We start from the raw sequence: 17,104 nt of genomic DNA, 5'->3' as shown, positions 1-17,104 counted from the left end.
AAGATGGACATGCTGCTGGCCAAAACCGGGCCAATGAGAGAGGTTGGTAACACCTCTGTGATGACATACTTAAAAGAAAATCCAAACTAAGTCACAGGTTTTTGCTCCTAATTAGAGAAGGAGGTGAGAACATGTGAGGGAAACAACATGGCAACACCAAGGTCACTGGAGAAGGAGGGGAGGAGCTGCTCCAGGCACCGGAGCCAAGATTCCTCTGCAGGCCATGGTGAGGACCAAGGTGAAGCAGCTGTGCCCCTGCAGCCCATGGGGATCCATGGGGGATGCAGAGATCCACCCACAGCCCCTGGGGATCCATGGGGGATGCAGAGATCCACCCACAGCCCCTGGGGATCCATGGGGGATGCAGAGATCCACCCACAACCCATGGGGGTCCATGGGGATGCAGAGATCCACCCACTGCCCATGGGGAGGTGCCCAGGCTGGAGCTGGTGGATCCCTGGAGGAGGCTGTGATCCAGTGGGAGACCTGGTGGAGAGAGCAGGCCCCTGCTCCAGGCTGGAGCAGCCTGTTCATGGAGGACTGCACCACATGGAAAGAGACCCACACCACAGCAGTTTTGGGAGGACTGTGTGCCGGTGGAAGGGACTCACAGTGCAGCAGGTGCAGTTTGGCTGCTGCTTGTGGGAGTGCACCCATGCCAGGGAAGTTCACAGAGAACTGTCTCCTGTGGGAGGGACCCCACGACCTCACAGGGGAAGGACTGCTCTCCCTGAGCAGCAGAAGAAAATCTTAATGATGAACTGACCAAAACCCCCATGCCCTGTCTCCCTGTGCTGTCTGTGGGAAGGGGCAACCCACAACATTTATGAGAGCTTCTGATCAGCTCCCAAAAAGGGGGGATAATCCATCAGGCATAAGACGCCATCTGAAACAGCCACCAGGCATGCACCCTTAAGATGCCATGTGAAACACTGGCTGTGCAATGCAGAAATAAAACACAGAAAGAGTCAAAATACTAACCACATTTCTGGGATCCATAAACCACCAGAATTCAGAAACAAATAAACTAAAACACCCCAATGCCCACAAAAAAACCACTCACGCAATCATTTTGGAGTCACCAAGCCTAGCTCATATGACAACCAACACAAACTGCCAGCCTTCCATAGACCTTTACGGGTCTTTTCACAAACAGCAATTTAAACAATAGCTTTAGCAATAGAGGAATACTAAGGTATTCTCCTCAACTATTCAAATGTCCCCTAAGCTTGAGATCAAGGAAGTAATAAGTTATTCACAGTGAAGCATCGTTTTTGCAAAATGACAAAAATCATCATTGATTTCATCTGTGAACGATAAATCTATCACAGAGATTTCTCTGAGACAGACAGGGCAAAGGTCTTACACAACCAGGAGCAGAAGACTTGGGTTATGTCAGGACACTGCCTGAGAACTGCAAAATGCCTTTTACAGTCTGAGTTACTGTTTATTTGTGGTTATACTACACAGAGAGTATTGGTGTATTTTTATTGCCATGCTCTGCAATTTCTTCATGTACTTTCCCTTAACCAGTTAATTACATGCTCTTAAACATCCTCCTCTAGAGACATCAGTCATTTTCTCAGGATGACCATGCTTGTTCCCTGATTTTTGTGAACTTCATCATGCACAAAGAAGCCAGCAAAACAAATGGATAAGTGCTGACTGGAGTAACACAACTCTGTAGACTTGGTTTCAAAAACTTAATGTCTGGGGGTCTGTTTGTTTAAGAGTTTGCAAAATCTACCAGAAAAAGCAGACACACTTAGCTGTTACACAGAAGACACAGAGGGATTATCTAAATAGCACTGGCCACCTCAAAGAGCCCCCAGCTACCAACTTCATGCATTTTTTTCAATGGACAGATGCGACTGCAGTTATCACATTTCCCTTAACTAAGAAATGTTTTCTTTATTCTTCCTAGCCTCATTCAAAACCAGCAGCATCCTCACTCCAAAGACTGCCCCAGAGGACCTGCATTTAAGAGACATACTTCTTCCAGGAATTTCTCACTCAACACTGAGAACAGGTATGTTTCCACAACTTTTGTGGATGTAACACTTCTGTGTTGCACAGCATTTCACTGGCTCCAATGCATTTTAAGAGGAATATAACTCAATTTAAACCCTGGTCAAGAACAAAAAAAAAGGAATGTAATTTATTGTGCTTTCCTTGAATACTCCAGCATAATCTGTTCAAAAGCAGCTATCTGAAATATTTCCCTGCTGGGTAAAATAACATCATACTCAGACTGCAACAGAGAATCACTCCACTGCTAGTCCAGGGAAAGAATCACACATCTGTTTTCCCAGTCTCTGCAACTTTATCACCCCAGTGAATCATCTAGCAAAGGAGATTACTTATTTTTCCACATATAACTAGTTAAGACTCAGCAAATGAACCTCATAGTGCAAGCCGAATTAATAAAAAATAATAGGGCAATCAAAATTGTTCAATGTGTTTTATTGTCCATGATGCAGAAAGAGGGCATCCAGCCATAGCAGTACCTGGATCCATACGGAAAGAAGGGAATGCTCTGAATATAGCTCACAGGAAGAGAGATTTTTTCCCTGCAAAATACTAGCAGAACATTTAAAAGGGAAAGTCTGGAGCGAGGAAGACCAAGTTAAGTAGCACTTAAACAAACTGTACATATATAAATCCATGGGGCCTCATGGGTTGCACCCACAAATATTGAGAGCTGATATCATTGTGAGGCCACTCTTGTTACCTCACTCCTATCTTTGAGAAGGGCAAGAAATAAAATGAGCTACAATAAGAACTACAGACCAGTCAGCTTCACATCAAGCTCAGCCAAGTGGACAGGAGAAAAATCCTGAAAATTACTTCCACACATATGAAGGACAAGAAGGTGACTCAGAATAGTTAGCATGGATTTACAAAGGGGAAATTGCATAATGAACGTGATGCCCATCAAGGACAAAATTGCTGGCTTGGTAGATGAGGACAGAGCAGTGGATTTGTTTCCCTTTTACATTAGTAAGGCAGTCGGCAGTCTCCATAAAAGTCTCAGGGAAGCTGATGAAGTATAGGCTGGATGAGCAGCGAAGAGGATTGAAAATCAACTGAACAACCAAGCTCAGAGGATTCTGAGTGACATCTAGCTGGCAGATGGTAGCTAGTGGTGATCCCTCAAAGTCCATACCTGGTCCAGAACTCTTATAAATCTCCATTAATAATCTGGATGCTTTGACAGAGTGTGGCTTCCAATGATGGCAAGGTTGGGAGGAGTGGCTGTGTACTCGATGGTTGTGTGAGGAGGCAGGCAGGAAGGAACCTTACAAGTTCAACAAGTCCTGCATCTGAGGAAGACTAACCCCCATGCACTAAGACAAGCTGGGGATACCCAGCTGGAAAGGAGTTGGCAGAGAATGAGTCCAAAACCTCATGTTGGTAAAGACCAGCAGCCTGATGGGCTGCACATCAGGAGTGTTGCCAGCAGGCAGAGGGATGTGATCTTTCCTTCTAGCCAGCATTAGAGAAGGCAGACCTGGATTATTTCTTCATTCCTGGCCTTCCCAGTATATGAAATGATGAGAGAGATGTGGACATGCTGGAGAGTGCAACAAAGGGCCACAAAGATGATTAAGGGACTGGAGTATCCAGTATCCCTATTAGGAGAGGCTGAGAGAGCTTCAACTGTTCAGTCTAGAGAAGAAAATATTATTTTCTTCTCCAGAAGGAGGAGGAGGGATTAATCAGCAGATAGAAATACCTGATGGGAGGGAACAAAGAAGACAGTGCCAGGCTCTTTCTAGTGGTGCCCACCAACAGAACAAGAGTCAATGGAAACAAAGTGAAATGTATGAAATTCCACCTGAACACAAGAATGCACTTTTTTTTTGTTTTGTCTTTTTTTTTTATGTGAGGGTAGTCAAACACTGAAAGAGGTTGCCCAGAGAGGTTGTGAAGTGTCCATACAGGGACATATTCCAAACCTCTCTAGGCATGGAACGTCATGGTTGTCTAGGGCATGGACAACCTGCTGCAGCTGACTCTGCTTAAAAAGGCACTTTGGATTACAGCTCAAAAGATGTCTTTCAAACTAGATGTGTGATTTGGAATATGAAAGGAGACCAGAGACACAAATTGAAAGGCTTTTTAAAAATCAAGGGAGAAAGGTTCTCGGTATGTAGAAGAAAAAGATAAACTGAAGGCAGAAAATAAGTCTTTTCCAGCTCAAATTAGTATGAAAGAATGAAATGTACAGCACAATGCAATGCAGGTAGTGCAGAGGGTATCAGAAAATACATTTATTAGTAGTTACTTTAAGGATACTTCTACTTATTGTGTGGCCAACTTGTCTGTACCTAACTGCTGTCTTTGATGCTAAAGTGCAAGCTCACTGGGATTTTCATCTTTTAATGGTGCCCTTATATAAAAGAAGAGCACATCCAAACTTTAATCAGGCTAACTGGCATTTCTACCATTAAAAACATTATAATACAAATTACTTAAATGTTACAGATGGAAAAGAATAAAAGGAAGAGGAAAAAACACTCTCTGAGATGAGAGATTGATTACTATCTGATTGATTACTGTCTACAGCAATCAGATAACAGAAAAAGGAGCAGAGGGCATAAAAATAGGACAAACAAAGCTAGAGCACTGCTTCTTCTCCAGTGTGGCAAGGTTTTCCCAAAATCCCAATTGAAAATACAGACAAAAGGATACAGAGAGTTCACAGAAGTCATGGTTATGGGAAATGAGGAATGAAAACAATAAATTGAGGCTATTAACCACTTAATTGCTAGAGATCTGCTATATCTGCAGAGTATCTATCAGTTTCCTAACCACCATCTGATTTTCCTTCAGGGACTGGAGGAAATCTTGAAATCACACAGTGGTTTTGATGACATGAGAATAGACTGAAAAGCCCCAGGGTAACAAACTAACATGCTGCAGAGTGATGTCTGATACGTTTAATAGCACTGGAAAAAAGTTTGTTGTGACAGCTGTGGAGTAAGATGGCTGGGAGGCTAGGTGAACTTGCAAAACGAGGTGGAGATTTCTGCCTAAAAATAAAGTCATAGAGTTCTTCCATCACTTATAAAGATAAGGAGGAGGGGTGGATGGGAGGTGGGGGAAATACAAGCTTTATGATCTTGAAGAGTGAAGCAGAAAAGCAGACATTCCTCAAAGACTGCTTTTTCAGAATTGTCATAATTCCTCATCTGGGAACATTTAATCAGTTGGAAGATCTCGGGCTGGGGAACACACACACACATGCGTGTGTGTGTGTGTGTCTGTGTGTGTGTGTGTGTGTAACTATCATTTACATTACAAAGCCCTTAAAATTAGCCTTTTGAATCATAAAACTAAGGTAAAGAAGAGTACAACACAACAAGGATAGAATGTTTTGGGTAATGTTATTACTTGGACCAAAAAGTCTAAAATACTGAAGGAAATACCTGAGCTGTTTTACTTTTATCAACTTCAGAAGAGCTATTTTGATTTTCTACAATTGAAGATACATACTGAAATCCATGACCTATGACCATACAGGCTCTAGTAGTGATACTGACTTATGTAGACATAATAGGAAGTGAAAAGTTTTAAGAATTCTATAAAGATTAAGACTGAGAAAATCCAAACATTCCAAGAGACACTGCAGCCACAGTTCCCCATTTGGCAGAAGTTCATACCCTATTTATAGTCGGTATGGGGGAAGTGCTACAGCTTAACATAGAAAGGAAGCAGCAAAAAGAGCCACTCTTCCCTCTTTCTTCACCTCCAAGTCTCAGAATAATAACAGGCTACCTTGATATACTCTTATTCCATAGCTGCTGCTGAAATGGATGGCAATAATCCTGAAGAATCACACCATAATCATGTGCTGGATACTGTATCCAGCATACTGTATCCAAATTCTGTATCAGCAAAACCACAGAAATGATTAGCCAGCTACTTCTCTAAGTGGTGTGGTCCAGACAAAAATTAAGAATAACAAAAAAATCCCCACAAGCACTGAACAATGCTTCAGCCACACAACAGCTGATATTATTCTTCTTAATAAGCATGGAAAATGTAGTTCTCAAAAGGGAGTACATTATCTTTTCAGAGGCAAAAGACAGGAATTCAACGGCATTTTTAAATGAGAATTGAAGAGAAGTTAAAACTTAATGAATGGAAGGCAGTTAGGAAACAATGACACAAAATACAGTGTTGTTTATATTACATTAAATGCCAAAATGTACCGCTAAAGCCAACTGATAATGTTGAGAGACAACTGAGGGGAGGGGGAGGGAATGATTTTGAACAAATAAATCAACACATACAAGAATAGGGCTACAATTATACTACCTGGTATTTTTATGCTCAACTTCATTCAAACCCACTATTGCCCTAGTGTAAAAAGCAAGACAGATATCTTGTACCGTTTCACAAAATTCCTAAACTACTGAGACACAAACTCTTCAGAATTGCATATTTTTGTGTCAGCCTTTCCTACAGGTGAAAAGGGCTCCCTTTTTAAGGAAGCAACATAACCACAGAAATCTTCTCTCACAACCTCTTCAGTACTTATGCTTAAACTTCTTGCACCCAAAATTCTAAACTAAGTTTCTTTTTGAAAACATGTTCAACAAGACATCTTCCATCCTGTATTAAATTAAATCATTCCAACAAATCAGATGTTAAATATTTTTCTTCTGAGTTTTTACTGAAAGACTAGCAGACTGCATCCAGCCAAATGATGAAACCTATGTCCCTGCCAGGGGGAAGCCTGTGACAGAAGGTATGAGCCATGAGCAAATGATCAATCCACACCTCTGGATAGCAAGAGCTGCTAAAATTGATGGACAGACATCGTAAGAGGAACAAACCAAGTTACGTTAGTGACAGTCAGTACAGGGCTGTTACTGAAAGGAAGGAATCCCACTGTCATGTATCTGGCACTTGCAGGTACTTCCTGATGTGCCTCCAAGCAGCGTTCCAGCAGAAGGCTGTTCAGTCCTACAGAACACATGTGTGCTCTAGATTTTGGCCAGAAAATCTAAATACTTTGAGTGTCTCCTTCCAACAATTAAATCTCAGTTTTAAAGACAACTACAGATTACACTACTAAGAGTCAGGACATTTGCCAAAATGAATCACCAAATTAAGCAACCTTTGTTACTAATTATGTAATGTGTAACAGGAGTGCAACAGACCAACTTTTCTACTGAATTTTAACAAAAATTGCACCAGATGTTTGCAGCTACATATATATTATATACCACCTCAGAATTAAAAACTTTTAAGTTAAATTCTTAGCATTTTCATATATGACAAGAATAATATGCCTCTACAACCACAGATCTACAAAGCACTTTTTGCTCTGCATATGGAACAAAATCTTTCACTTTAAGTCAGCAGGTTCAGAGAAAAGTTATGTACATTAATCACCCTAAAGAAAAAGACAAAAAAAGGGCAACATCAACATTTTCAAAAGTATCCAACCATTTTAGCTACTTTACTTCATACATCTACAGTCCCAGTGTACAAACTATAAGTAGCACAAGAATTCCAAATTAAGTCAATAATCATTCAGCAATGCTGAATATAAGATATCTAAGAATATTAATAAATAAAATTTCCAGATTTAAATAACTGCAACTGTTGAGTATTTCATTTGTCATGTTTTTTCATACAGTCTTTCTCTAGTCACAAGAAAAGGTAAGTTCCTCATACTGCTACAGTAAAAAGCAATAAAGTGGTTTTGTGAAGCTGAGAAGTCTGGTCAACATATTGCTGGATTTGTTAAGAACTTTTGTTTTAGTCTTTCCCCTCCTCATTGCAGGATATACCCACTGAATCGTCCCTTTCCAAAACAACAAAAATTTGCAACTGCAACTATACAAAAAAGTGAAGGAACAAGAATTTTTCATTACAACTGACAGAAAAATTATCTTTATGATGCACATATTTCTTTACTTATATTAAGGGTGGGAAAAGATATTCATTTCTATGAGATATATTATGAAGTATGTCATTTGTGATTTCATCATGTTCACTAGAGCATAATACTGGTACTCAAATATCACACTGTATTCCAACATATCAGCATTAGAAACAAGTGGCTACAGTTCAGTGGCAATGTACAATTGGGGCCATCATCCAACTGCAGAATGCAATGAAATGTGAAAAAAAAAAAAGAAAAAATCTTAAAAAGCTTGAATGTAACAGACTGCTAGGAAGATAAATACACTTTACTTAAAGAGCTTGAGAGAAATCTGGGTTTGGGCCAATTTTGAGAAATAAATTAGCAAAACCAGACCTCTTTTTGATGTGGAAGAAAGCTCCAGCACCACTTTTTCATCAAAGCTACTCTCCAGTGCAGCACACATTTGATCATGAAGCACTACACTTATCATGCATAAGGCAGATCTGATTCTGTATTTAACTTCTAATTACTTTTTACTACCATTTAAAAGATAAAAATTATCAAACCATTTTGCTATTGCAGGATAAAAAAAGCCAGCTAGGACAACAGACACGTATCACTACTAATTTATTTTTAATTTGTAAAAAATTTTTATTTTGAGCAATGTTTAACACAGCCTTGTTATCAGAGTCCTCCGTGCTACTCACTGCACAGACACACTGACAGAAACATGCCTTAAAACTACAGACAAAAAGAACCAACAACTAGAAGAGGAGGGACCCAGAAGTGACACCTCCAAGTGCTTCAGCTGCCACATGAAAGACATTAGCATAACCACTCAGCCCCTTTCTTCTGACACTACCAAGAGCAGACGACCAAAAGCTTGCTGCACTGAAGCAAATGGTCACGTTACAAAATGTCAACTGGCAATCAAAGTGAAAAAAGAAAAAACAAACAAACAACAAACCACCAACAAAAATCCCAAGCAACCACCTCCCCCAAAATATACCACAGAGTAAACACACTAATTATATAGAGATGACAGTGACAGAATGTGATCAACCCTTTCTACAAATGTTAAGACATCTGCCTGACTTTACATTTGATTCTGATACTGCACCTGGACAATAATACTCAGAGATTAGATAATGTCAAGAAATTATGGGAGAAAACAAAACAGACAGGAGTTTTTTCCTAGACCTTCAATACTTCTGCACAGTTCAGATTGCATAAGGCAAAGCAAACACACAGGTCCCAGCTCCCAAACTCCGAAGTACCTGCCTCTGAGAAAACCAACCCATCAGCACTGACAAGAACACAACAGGCTCAGGTCAGTGACTGCACCTGAGCTCAGGAAGCGCACAAGGACTTCAGCCAAAGAGAGTCCAGAGAGCCCACAGCTTCACTTCCATACCCCCACTGCTCCTCCTATCCTTCTGCTATTCCAGGTGACAGCCACAAACTCCTCCTGGCTTTGCTGGACAAGTTATGCCTGGTACACAACAAAAAGTGCAACTACTTTGACACTCTTTAAATTGATATTTTATATACAGTTCTACCAAAATTAGCAGAGAGCTCAGGGAATTAAGACATCTCTGGCTTTGGTTCTTCCTCCAAAATAGCCCTCTGCAAGCACAAGCTTTGGGAATGTGGCCTTAAACTGTTCCTAGTCACAAGACCAACCATTAAGGAGACAAAAGCTTGAAGAAACAAAGCACTTAGAGCAGTCTGCTTTGATTTAGCTATAAATGTTGGTTCTCAAACCCACACAATTGCTCAGTCATAACTACATCAAATTCAGAGGGCTTTATCCACAGCATGAAAAAAGCAACTATCAAACATTTGGGACCCTGACTGTTACTAGTGTGAGTTAAAAATGAAGCCTCTGCATCCTTCAGTAAATCCAGATGTTGCAAATGTCAGTCTCTTGATTAATTAAAAGCAATTCCAAGTTAAAATGGAACCAGTACTGGAGGATCATTTACACTTGGTTTCGATTTTATTGAAAATACACAGCATATACATCAGCTTGCAAGCAGAGGCAATTGATGAAAATAGAGTTCACATGAAGTTACTAATGCTCCTTCATTGAAAAGCATCTTTGACTTCTTCATAAAGAGCTGATCCTTTCAGGATGATGATTTCACCACATGTGACTACACTGATGTTTTGGTTCTGCTCCTCTATGACAACTTCCCAGGTTTTCCCTGAAACACATCTGATGGCAACAATAACCCTACACCCCTTAATCCATGTTAACCAACAAGTCATGCCCGTTGAGCACAAAGTACTTAAATATAAACACCTGGAGGGCAAGCAAGGTCAGCAAGAAGCCTACATTTCTCAAGTTTACCATCCTATTTAATTCCTAGATTAAGGCCTTTTTTACAGCAGTTATGTTTTGCTTTCACAAGAGCAGCTGAGTTTACACAGACAGTTGCCCACAGTTGCAGTGATGCTTGCAGCAAATAGCCCAGCTGTTATTACATCACAGCTGAAAACGTTTTCCAGGGAAAATAGCTGACTTTCATCCTTCCTAGGTCACTTGTACGTAGGGACAGGCAATGTTAGTATGTTTCATTTTGATCATTTTGGGAGGTAACATTAACTAATTTTTATTTATCCAGTATGCACCTGTTTTTTTTTATTTAGAGTTCACATACTGATAAGCTCCCAACAGTTATTTTTATTTAAGATTCTTCAAAGGAACTTTCCTATGCTCCCATTCCTGTCTTCAACTGCTCAGCTGCTCTTGGTCTGGATTTTCAGGAAAGTCACTACAGAGTGATAGAATGGTTTGCATTGGAAGACATGTTCAAGGTCCGTCCAACCCTCCAGCAACAAGCAGGGTCAGCTTCAACTAGAAGGGGTTGCTGCTCAGAGCCCAACCCAACCTGTCCTTGACTGTCCCCAGGAATGGGGCATCTACCACCTCTCTGGACAACCTGTTCTAGAGTTTCATCACCCTCAGTATAAAAATATCTCCTTTATTTCTAGTCAAACTCTACTCTTTTAGCTCAAAACCATTACCCCTTGTTCTATCACAAGATGCCCTGTTAAAAAGTCTCTCTCCTTATTCCTTATAAGCCTCTTTCATAGCCAGATTTGCTTGAACAGTCTAAATCTGTACAACTACCAAAGAGCCCAGTACAATCCTTTTGTATTGGATACACTACAATTGGCTATGCCGGTCTTTTAACCACTGTAGAGTACACCAGAGAGCAATGCAAAGCAAAATACATCTGCTGACTTGGGTGGCATTGGTTGCTGGAGACAAGCACCATCTGCCCTCACTCACTTACTCTCTGAAGGGCAGCCACAGAGACATTCCTTGCTCACTACCACCCTTTCTGCAAGATTTCTCTTCAGCTGTAAGACCTAAATCCAAAATGAAGCACAAATCACAGACTCTAGCTGCTGGAGGAATGTATATTAAAATCAGTGTTTGTGGATTTTACCAGCCTGGACTGAGTGGGATACAGATTAGGATTTGGATTTTTAAGTACATCTAGATCCCAGCTGCAGTCGTTCTGCCCTTCAAACTGACATTCACTTACACCAGAACCTTGTCCATCTGATCAGCAGCTGAGAACCAGTCCATAAATAGCAATTTTGCTTTGTTTGCGGAAATTAATAATGTGCATTAGTACTGTGAGGTTACTGCCAAAGAGAAAATAAAGATGTACTACTCAAAGGAAGGCTGCACCGCAGAAGTCCCTGCACTCTGAGGAGCAGACAGCTCTGCTCTTTAACTGCCCCTGGGTGAGAATGGCTGACCAAAGGCCACTTGGGTGGCTGGGGTGGAAAACTCTGCAGCAGCTGCAGGTAAAATGCACAAGGGCAGTAACCCAGAGCCTGCATAGAATTTTCCAAGCCTATTCCTGAGACTCTTTTCAACTGAAAGCCTTCTAGAAATTCCTAACTCAACGGCTATTTCAAGACAACCAAAATGAACAATTAAAACCAAGTTGACTTTGTTTTCCTTCTTGGGTATCTCACAATGCATTGCTGAGGCAGAAACTGTCTGCTCTGTGTATTTTTCAACAGCACTGAACAGATAACCTGAGATTAGTATTGCACTTGTCCGCTTTACCTCGTTGTCATAGGAGAAAATATTAATAGCCCACTGCAGTAATATACAGAATCGTTCTTAAAGATTGATCATATGGTCAATCTCAAAGAAATTAGTAGCTTACAATTCTTTTTGCTTCCAAAACAATAAAGATTTTCATTAAACTGAAACTCCAAGAAGTGTTTCATAGTCTGCCACAAAAGAGGACTTGTGTTTGGCACAGGAGAACATGACCAGAGAGAGAACTAGAAGATCAGCCTCGTGATTCAGAACAGTATAAACCAACAGAATCAGAAACACTGATCTCAAAACGTGTGCAGAGTAGAAGAGGAAACCATTTAAGACAAATCAAATTTAAGTTCCGGTCAGCAAATGTTACAGATAAAATAGTGGATGCTTTCCCAATGGAGCCTATTGGCTCAGATCATATTTTAAGACCTCAAAAAAGAACATTTCTTTCTCAAATTACTATTGGCACATGCATAATATCATATAAGCCCCTTTTTGTGGGGTTACTTGAAACATAAAATTCCTTTGGACTCACTTGCTTTAATAAAATTCATAGCCAAGTGCCTCCTCTGGGGAAAAAAAAACTAACAAAAAATTAAAGGCACAGTGTATCAATGTACATGTAGGAGATGAAAGCTAGAAAAATTCGGGGAGGACAGAAGAGTGGTCTCATTCCCCTTCATACAGTGTATTCGAACAGAAAATGTAATTTCACTACATTTAAGTAAATGATCAGTCACCTTAACTAGCAACTTGAGAAAAAGAAAGAAAGAAGAAACCCCAAACACATAGAGAACAACAGATTTAAACCCAGAACTGTTTTCTTATATCAGTCCTAAAACAGGCTTTAAAAGGGTGATAACAATTCTCAGTTGGACAAGATTATGAGTCTGTGGGGTCAGAAATCAAGTTTGGGCAAATCCTGACACTGTAGAAACTCTCACTGTTGTACTGAATGCAAGATGGTCACTCAGGCAAGTTTAAAATAATCTTAGTTGTTAATAACTCCTATGATGCAAGGAATGTCTATGATAGGTGACCTGAGATTAACCTCCTCTTACTATAACATAATGATCATTGATTTAAAATTTATCTTAGAGAATTGAGATAAATTTGACTGATACATTTTCTTTTTTAAAACAGCATTAGTATTCTCTTGAAGTCAAGTTGTAAGATCACAAGTGTTTTGCCATACCTCTGATTGTAGTGTGTAGTAAAATACAACACTTTGCCCAAATACATAAATTCTTAGAGATGTATTTTAATCTACATGTCTATTCCTTAGACACTTCTATCAAGTCTCTCTTGGCAGCAACAGCACCAAAGAGATTTCTACGTTTTTTTCTCATCCACTGTGTACAAAATTCATTTAAGAGACCTATGTTAGTTAGACCTAAAGAGTCTGATAAAATATTACTATTATTAATACCAGTACAGAAAAAAAGGAAAGAATCCAAATGAGCCAGGTGTCTGAATATGCTCCATTAAATAAAAAAAGTAAGTAGGGAGGTAAGTAGGTAGATAGATAGATAGATAGACAGACAGACAGACAGAAAGATTAAAAACAAACCTCCCACCATCAGTCCACTCTCTCTATCTCAATATCAGAAATCAAGTCTCTTGTAAGACCAAGGTACCCAAATTACCATTTTTTTAAAAAGGCTAACATTCTTTACAGGCTAACAAGGTTAACATTTTTCCCAAGCTCACATAACAATTTTCTCTTGTACTGTAAAACTGAAGGAGCAAAGCATTCTTCAAAGATTCTAGCAAAAAAACTGACTTAATTGAATAATTGGCATTTAAGAGATTACAAATCTGAGCTAAAACTTCACTACTGCCATCACAGTGAAAATGTAAGTGACTTGGGGTCAGCTGAAGAAAGAATTTACATTTATTTCACTACTTTGAGATTACTGCAGACATTTGGTAACAAAAAAGTGAAAGATTACTGCAATGCAGTTTTTGACAGATAATATTTCCTGTCGAGACAGAACAGAAAGAACTGTAGAGCTTCAAGATTGTAATCGTTTTGTACATTTCTACCCACAAAGTGCTTCTTTAGGCAAAATATTTCACCCCTGCAGCTGCTACCTCTTAGATGTACTGCCACCCTTCATCTTCATCCTCCCACAATCGGAAAGAAAGGAAGAAATGACAAGGCAAACTTTTCAACCTTACAACAAGAAAGTTTTATACAATATAACAGGAATAGATAAAAGAATCCCATGTGTATTATGAGTTTCTGCAATTATATCAAGATATTTAAAGTTGCTTCCTTTCTCAAATCAGCATTAAAGACACACAGGCATTTGCAAAATCGTGTTACAAAACAAATACAGATTTATATGAGCTTTTGCTAACAGATGTCTCCCAACAGGGGTCAATGACAGGTTGTTCTTCCCCAGCCCAGATTTGCAATCTGTTCTTATCTGATTCAGTATCTTATTGTTTTGCTGTTCAAAAGACTTTTATGTATTTTAAACACCAAGAAACAAGATCAGGTAAGACAAAGGCTTTGTATGAATCTCTAAAGCTGTGGTGGCTTTGATCCAAGTTTATCTGCACAGCCTTCATCTGAAAGACAGAAGTTGGAGTAAAGTAAAACTGATTGCAAGGGTCAGTAGATAGATACTATTCAACATAGGGTGGATATGCCTAAGGGAATTAGACAAAATTTACAAGGAAGCAAGGGATGTAAGAACTCTCATGCACATGGCAGGCTTTGTGGAGCTTCTTTAAGGAAATAAGGGTTTGGGATTTTATTAAAAACAATAATCCAACAGAAGGAGCAAGAGACAAGACTGGAAGGTGATTTTAAGAACTGACAGGTAAGCATGAGAAAGACTTGTAATAAAAGCTTTCATCCCTGCAAGAAATTAACCAGAACAAAATCAAGGCCAGCTTTTGTCACCGTAACTTAAATATTAAGAATTTTCACAAGCTAAAATAGAGAGATATATTACAGATAGATGAAGATACAAGCAGCTATTCCATTTCCACACAGGAAGTCTGCTCTACAGCCATCCCAAGTATTGCTTTGTAAGAAGAAACGCTCGCATGCTCTCCTTTAATTAACAGATTACAACACTCCTACAACAGTTCTAGAGAACTATCTCCACAAACAATTAGTAAAAACCAGTAAAACAAAAATTAGTAAAAACTAATCTAATTTTGAATAGAGTGAAAACAACAGACAGGCAAAATTCTGAAATTAAGGCTCACTTAACAAGGCATTAGGATTTTAGGTGCCTTTGTGCGTGGCACTATCTGAGCAGGCACTTTTGGTGCTCATGCAGCAGTTAGGAAAGTCAGGTCCTCGAAATATTGCAGTTTGGAGGAAAAAACAAGTAATTAATACACAAAATGAATTCTTATGATTGTATCTTGAATTTGTTCTTTTGTAGTTTTGAGCACATGTACAACTCGGCAGATATAACCAGTACATTCAAAAGGTTCCTTTGCATCTAATGCTTCCTTAGTCAAATCTAATTCAGACCATAGAACTTTTATATTTTTCATGTTTCTTTATATGTTTTTTAATATTTTTATATATTATTTTCACAATATTTATATATTTTTTAGCTTTCGGTCAGTGACTGCTGTCAACTTTGCTCACTTCAGGACCATGGCAGAGCATCATGCTTTGCCTAACACTGACCATGCATCCCCCAAGCACTTGTGTGACTGCCAACTTTGAGTCCATATTTGTTTTTAAATTAAGAGGAATAAGTGGGTGAGCAAGAATCTTGTTTCACAGAATCACAAAATCAATTAGACTGGAAAAGATCTGAGATCTTTGAGTACAATCTCTGACCAAACATCACATCAACTAGACCCTGGCACAAAGTGCTACGTCCAGTCTTTCCTTAAACACCTCTGGGGATGGTGATTCCGCCACTTCCTGGGCAGTCCATTCCAATGTTTAATCACTCTTTCTGTGACATTCCTCCAAATGTCCAGCTTAAAACTCCCCTGACACAGTTTAGGCTATGTTCACTTGTCCTGTCGCTTGTTACATAGGAAAAAAGACTGATCCCCATGTGGCTACAATCTCCTTTCAGGTAGTTGTACAGAATGATAAGGTCCCCATGAGCCTTCTTTTCTCCAGGCTAGGCACCTCCAGCTCCCTCAGCTGCCCCTCACGGGATTTGTGCTCCAGGCCCTTCTCCAGCTCCGCTGCCCTTCTCTGGACACGCTCCAGCCCCTCAATGTCTTTCCTGTACTGAGGGGCCCAGAAGTGGGTGCAGTACTTGATGTGCCCCTAACCTGAGTCCCGGGGGACAATCCCTGCCCTGCTCCTGCTGGCCACACTTGCTGATACAGGCCAGGATGCCAATGGCTTCCTTGGCCACCTGGGCTCACTGCTGGCTCACATTCAGCCAGCTGTCGGCAAGCACCTCCAGATCTTTTTCTGCTGTGTCACCAATGGACCCACGCTCCTGAAGTACGACCATGCTGGGGTCAGTCACCCCTGCAGCAAAGGGCGAACAGCAGACACAGCGAGGCGGTGCCGAGCGCCGCTGCCAGGCTGGGGGCTCCAGCCCGCCGAGCCGGGCCAGGGCCGGCAGCACCGGGGCTGCGGCCCAGCGGGCGAAGGCCCCATTGCGGGCTGGGGAAGGCAGCACACGCTGCACGGTTCTAACGCAAGACAAGGAGCCGGGGCTGAGCCCGGCCGGGCCCGGGAATGGCGGCGAGGTGCCCCTCCTGCGGGGCGGAAGCTTCCCGAAAAAGCGCTACAGCCCGGCGCAGGAGCCGGCAGCCTGAGGGGACGCCTAGTGCGGTGCCGGAGGAGGAGGTGAAGGAGGTGGATGAGGCAGCGAGCAGAGCAAACACGCACCTTCCCGTGCAGAGCGGGCGGCGGCTCCGGCACAGCCCTGACCCCCGGGCGCCTGCGGACGGGAAGGCGGAGCCGCCGCAGGCTGGGAGGGCCCGGCCGCCGCCCGGTACCCGCCGGTGTCCCCGGCCCTGGCGCCTCGCAGCCCGCCCCGAGGCCAGCGGGACCCGGCCCGGCCTGGCCGCTACCGCCCGGCCCCGGGGGCCTGAAAAACATCATCCGTCACCAGCGGGCTTTGCAGGGGACTGAGACCTGCCGTGCGAGGGGCTGTGAGGGCGGTGAGGCGTTGGACGAAGCTGCC

The 17,104-nt window shown here is 41.3% G+C and overlaps 1 protein-coding gene across 1 annotated transcript in view; it reads right to left on the bottom strand.

Moving 5' to 3' along the window:
- CPQ (carboxypeptidase Q) overlaps positions 1-16,853 on the bottom strand; it is a 147,059-nt gene extending 130,206 nt beyond the window's left edge. Inside the window, exon 1 of the mRNA XM_030968341.1 lies at positions 16,807-16,853. The gene's annotated coding sequence lies outside the window, so the exon portion shown is untranslated. The remainder of the gene's footprint in view (positions 1-16,806) is intronic.
- Between the last annotated feature and the right edge of the window lie 251 nt (positions 16,854-17,104).

The sequence above is a fragment of the Camarhynchus parvulus genome, chromosome 2 (assembly GCF_901933205.1).
Source record: "Camarhynchus parvulus chromosome 2, STF_HiC, whole genome shotgun sequence".
NCBI lineage: Eukaryota > Metazoa > Chordata > Aves > Passeriformes > Thraupidae > Camarhynchus > Camarhynchus parvulus.
This window is presented reverse-complemented; position numbering and strand designations above follow the sequence as displayed.